At 43.5% G+C, this 6,000-nt stretch overlaps 1 pseudogene; it reads left to right on the plus strand.

Moving 5' to 3' along the window:
* Positions 1-5,758, plus strand: part of LOC129064462 (ferritin light chain-like) — a 58,669-nt pseudogene extending 52,911 nt beyond the window's left edge.
* Positions 5,759-6,000: the final 242 nt, after the last annotated feature.

Raw genomic sequence — 6,000 nt, forward strand, 5'->3', positions numbered from 1 at the left:
TTAAAGAAAAAAAATTTTTTTTCCCTATCTACTTAGAGCAAAAGAATCTTCTTTTTGTGTGTTTACATTGAAATCTTGACATTATTATTAGGGATGGAAGGGTTAGAAGAGAAGGGAGGTAAGTCAATTAAAACAAATGTGAAAAAATCTAAACACGTTTTTTAAACAATACCCGTTCTATTTGAACAACCCAAATGATAATCAGTGTACAAGTTGAAAAATCCCCAATCAACCCATGACATTGAAAATTACATTAAGGAAAGGAAGGCTAAAATGCATGCTGATGCATTTCCTCAAGAGAGGAAAGCCATCCTGCTTTCAGCTTGTGGTGCAGGTAGAAGACACCATGCCTGAACCCTGAAATTCAGAACGATGTCATTGCTGGTTTTCTGTGTGAGAAGGAAATATGATTCTTTGTTACTGCTCTTATTTATTGCAGACCTTGTCTGGAATCTGGTATTGAAGCCGTGCTTGATGAGTTGCAGCCTTGAACTTTCCCACTGATCAATGCCGGCGCGGCTGCTGCATGAAAGAATAGCTTTCCCGAGGAGCCACTGTCACATGGGAAACCTAGCAAGCTTTTCAAAAAACCAGGCCAGTCTTGTATGCTTAAGCTTTGGAACAGGCCCCCTCCCCCGAAAATATGGCAAATAGTAACTGACCATTTGAAAACTGGAATGTTACAGCAGCAAGAGGTAAAGTCAAAAACAGAAATCCTCCTTCCTGTAAAATGATCAGGCACCACAGGATGAAAACGTGCAGGAAAAAGGAAGGCTAATATGAAGCAAGGGGACAGGACTCATATTTCTTCTCAGCGGGGTGACAAATAAAAAGTTGCCTTTATTTTTCTGTGCAAATAAACTTTACTTTAGGAATTGTGGTAGCAGGTTGGTCTCCCATAAAATAGGTTTTATCTGCTGTGGTGACAACCTAAGGTGGGGAGGGGTTAGAGGCAGGGTAATTGCCATCTTTTCCATTATTTTTGTCAATATTTTTGTTATTTTGTGGCGAAATTGCAGGAGAAGTCCAGACAAATGCTCTTAAGAATGAAGGCCCAGAGAAAGGGTTTAATCCAATTCTTCGGCAGTTTGTGTAGAAAGCACGTGTCACTGCAGGGGCCAGGACGGAGTCTTCAAACACATCCGAGTCCGTCTTTGTGTGAAACCCCAGCCTGTCCACAAGTTCCAGATTTGAGGGGCTTCCCTAAAAGGCATACCCATGGTAAAAGCATCCACTGAGAAGAACATAAGCTTTAAGAAAGGAGCACAAGCATCAGTAGCTGTTGAAAGCCAGTGACTTCAGGAGAGTCCCAACCAATAACCAAAGCCATGAGAAATCAGGATGAACCACGAACCTCCATCTAATTTAAGGAATGAAATAAGATTGAGACCTGAGCTTCAGTAAGTTTAACCAAGCTGCCTACATGCACTGTGTCCTTCTTCCTGGGCTTTTCATGGGCGGTAGTATTTTAAATAATCACTAAATTTCTTATTGTGAGTCACTTACATGCTTCTTTTAATCTCTTTTCCTTCCTCCTAACACCTTCTATTTCCTATGGCCATGATTTGTGTGCATTCCACACCTTAAGCTCCAGACTTCCAGCTGCTCAGTCTAGGCCTTTACTTCCTTGTCGGTCCCTGGCTCTGTGCTTCACATATAGTAACACCCAAAGGTTGTTGAATGAATAATTGATAGAGTGAATATAAATATTGCCATCAAAAAGTCATAGCACAAAAGCTCTTCTACCTTCTGTCTCTATTTCAGTCTCCCTGTCCCATCTCTGGGCCACGAGACCAACCGTCACATCCACACTCAGGCACCTAGCTCCCCACAGGAGGGTGTTTTGTTTGGGCTTCTGTCCCAATTAACTAAAACCATCCAGGAGTTTCTTGCTCCTCCACCTTTGCTGTCTCTTCCTCAAGCCCAATTTTCCTGGCTCCAACATTGGAATAATGTCTTTGAGCTGTCCCAGCCCCCAGGCCCAAGGCAGAATTCACGGTTTGATCTTGCAAATCCAGACTTGTCCTGAGCAGTTCTCTACTTATCTTCCAACTCACTCTACATCTAGGTGTTGCCCCTCTCCCTGGAATTACATCCCTCCTAGATCCAATTCAGACAGCAGCCCCTGGACTGATGTTTCTCGGGTCATGTCTAGTCCTCCACAACAGGGAGTGCCCGCCACAAGCAAACCTCCAGTTTATACCAACAGACTCAAGCCTGATTGGCCACCCCCCTCCCTGGCCACACCATCCAGCCTGGACCACTATGACTATCAGCCAGTCAGAGAGGACTGCTACACCTCAGTTTTTACTCCAAGGACGGGAAGGCAGGTTCTCTGGCTGTTTGAAGACTAGCTGCTTCTGGATGCTTTGGGAGCAAAGGTAGAGAAACTTGTAACTTACAGAAAGACCATGATCCTGTTTTCTTTGCAAAGACACCATAATCAGCATTCAGGGGGAGTGTTTGCACTTAGCAGCAGCCCTGCCCACGTGGTACCAAAGAGAATGCATTATGATGCAACCCCTGATTTGAGTAGGTAACTCCTATGTGTAGGTTGTTCTTTTGATTACAAATTTCCATCAGGAATATTTCCATATTTGATCCAAAACCTTACTGGGTGGGTAGGACAGCTCTATTTGGGCTCCCATGTTACCCCTTAGAATGTGGGATGCTTCCGAGAAATTACAATGGATTTTACACACACACACCCACACACACACACAAATGCTTGTATATACAAATGCTTAGACCGAGATGGACTTCTAAGCGCAGAAGGCAAAATATATGGATAAATATTACTGAATGAATGAACTTGTTGAGTGAGTTCTCAGATTCAGACAGAAGCAGTCAGCCCATTTCATGATAAACCATTGTAATCTCAGAGAACGTAATCAAAGACTACTGCTCCCTCTGTGCCATTTGGTAATGTCTAAAGACGTTTTTGGTTGTCGCAACCATGGGAGGTGCTACTGGCATCTAGTGGGTAGAGGCCAGAAGTGCTGCTAAATCTCCCACATGTATAAGAGATCCCCCCTCCCCAACAACAAAGAATCATCCTGCCCAAAATGGCAAGAGTGCCGAGGTTGAGAAGCCCTACTCTACACCCCGCACTAGATCAGCCACCTCTAAAGGACCATAAGATTTCCCACCAGTGCACAAAAGGAAGGCTGTAAACCATCCTTAAGAAATATCCTGAAATCTGTGAATAGTGTCTTATCTACCTTCAGATTCTATTTTCCTTGTTCTCTGCCCCACCTCCAGGGACATGAAAGGTGACAAACATTAAGTCTCATTCATTTTGAAGAAAGTAGTCGGAGAACTAAGCAGAGAGTTTTCTAATGCCTGATGAGGGGAAAGGGGAGAGAATCTCAGACAAGGATGCTGAAAATAGAGGGTGGCAGCTCAGAGTTTCTCTAAAGAGGAAAATGTGCTCCATCGCACTCATAGACCTTGCCTGGCCCTGGATACCATGCATTCTGGTTTCCTTCCAATCTTTGGCAAAACAAAGTCAAGACATAAACGGTAAGAGACACTGTCATTTAGGCCATACCTTTATCAAACCAGAAATGTGGATCCATTAGTGAAAATAGAGAGAGCAACTCTTATTTCAACCCTCTACCTTCATGAGCCTCTCATACTGCTCTGGAAAGCAGCTTTTCAGGCTTCGTTATGCCAATGCCCTCCTCATTCCTTCTCCTCGCCACTCTCTATAAGCCCAGCTTCTAGAAGTGAGGGGTCCATGGAACCAGCCTAGGGTGAAAATTACTGGCAAACGGTGTCCTTGGCAGGAGGGACAACACAAAAAAGCACACAAGATATTTATCCACCCTTTCATCCCCACTTCAGGTATACAGCACACCCCCAGTTCAGATCAACTCAAAAAGTGGTTCACTGTCAACCATTCACATTTTAATATAAATAGATTTCCAGGTTCAGTTGGAACTTCTAGTAGCCAATCCCAGAAGCTGTCTTCTTCAGGCTTATGGTGTGCCAACATTTATTTGACATGTCCCAAATACTAGATTCTTGACATTTTACAACTGTTCTCTCAGTCAAATCTCTCTATTACTGAAAGATGTAAAATTACTATTATCCCCATATTTCAGATAAGGAAACTGAAACACAAAAAGTTCAAGTACCTTTCTCAGCTAGTGAGTGACTAAAACAAGATTTAATTCCAGGCAACCTGGTTCCAAATTCTGAGTTCTTAACTCAGTTCTGCTATTTGGCTTTAGGCTATTTCTTACCAAGGAGTACCAAGGCAAGGGTATTCTAACCAGGGATCAGTGTAGCATAGAGAGTCTGTGTAAGCACTCAGTCTTCTTTTTCTCATCTATAGAATGGGAATAATAAAAGCACCCACCTCATAAAGTTGTTGTGGGGAATAAATTAAATAATATGTGAAACACCCAGTGCCTGATACATAGTAAGCTCACTAAAAATGTTACCTATTATCAAAATTATTATCAATTATCACATAGCTAGTGAGCAGTGAAGGCAGGAAGAAAACTCAGTTTTCTCCAGGTTCAAAGTCTAGACAGAAGAACTATCAAAGAGAAAAAAAAGAGAAATATTTCAAAAATTAAATTGTTTAGAAGTGAGCTTCCTCCCAACTAAAGATAACTGCCCAATGCACAAATCATTTCACACACCACAATAATTTGGTGGTCTTAATTTTTTTAATACTATATCATGTCCCTGTTGGCTTCATGGACCTACAGCTTGTAGCTCAGGTAGAAAGATGGTGTGCACTTTAAGGATTCGAGGAAGAGATGATAATTACTCCGTAAGTCTGGGCTAAATTTAAAACTGATGCTGGAGGCTTATGGTCTGAACATTATGTGAGTTTGGTCCTGAGCCAAAGAATCATTAAACCATGGAGCTTAACCAAAGTGACTTCCAGAGGTCACACAGCCATTCCTCTGTATCCAGAGGGACAGAAAGCCACTTTACTTCACTTAGCAACTTGGCATCTTTTGAAAACAGAAAGCATTACACTGCAGCTAAATATCTTCTTTAGCACATGTTGAAAAGATAAATAGAAATTGTGCTCCTTAAGAAACCAATTATCTGCAGTGCTCTCGGCAGTCCCCCGGATCTCTCTCTCTCGCTTCAGCAGTATTTGGATGGAAGAGACCCAGGAATGCCCCTTCTTCCAGCCTCCAACCACCCTCCAATCTCTTTTCTAGTCACCACCTTCAGAACCACCTCAGTCATCCACAGCCTCTGAGACCAGTCAACACCATTTTTTGACCTTAACTCCTTATTGCCAAACAGTCACGAACTCCTAAATTCGTGATAATTACACGCACCACAGAGGTGGAGGCTACCGTCAACCACCTGGTCAACCTGCATCTGCAGGACTCCTACACCTACCTCTCTCTGGGCTTCTATTTTGATCAGGACAATGTGGCTCTGGAGGACGTGAGCCACTTCTTTTGTGAGTTGGCCGAGAAGAAGTGTGAGGACACCAGTTGCCTCTTAAAGCTCCAAAACCAGCACGGTTGCCATGTGCTCCTCCAGGACATAACAAAGCCTTCCCAGGATGAGTGGGATGACACTCAGGATGCCATAGAAACCCCCATGGTCCTGGAGAAGAACCTGAACCAGGCGCTTTGGGTCTGCATGCCCCAGGTTCTGCCCACACAGACCCTCATCTCTTGGACTTTCTGGAGAACCACTTCCTGGATGAGGAGGTGAAACTCATTAAAAAGATGGGGACCACCTGACTAACCTCCGCAGGCTGGCTGGCCCCTAAGCTTGGCCGGGCGAGTGTCCCTTCAAAAGTCTACCCTCAAGTATGACTAGGAGTCTTTGGAGCCCAGAAAACCTTAGAGAGGACCCTCTGCGTTCCCCTGGTGCCTGGCTTTTGTGTGAGCATCTCCCTAAAACATTAGGCATCTTTTTAACCACCTGGGAGCCCTTTCCCATGCATTGGACCAAATGGAAGCAAAGCTTTCTGCAGCAAAGAAAAAAAACCTAATTAGTGTATATATATAA

This window comes from Pteronotus mesoamericanus, unplaced genomic scaffold, assembly GCF_021234165.1.
Source record: "Pteronotus mesoamericanus isolate MK-2021 breed Mesoamerican mustached bat unplaced genomic scaffold, CSHL_Meso_final contig_164, whole genome shotgun sequence".
Classification (NCBI taxonomy): Eukaryota; Metazoa; Chordata; class Mammalia; order Chiroptera; family Mormoopidae; genus Pteronotus; species Pteronotus mesoamericanus.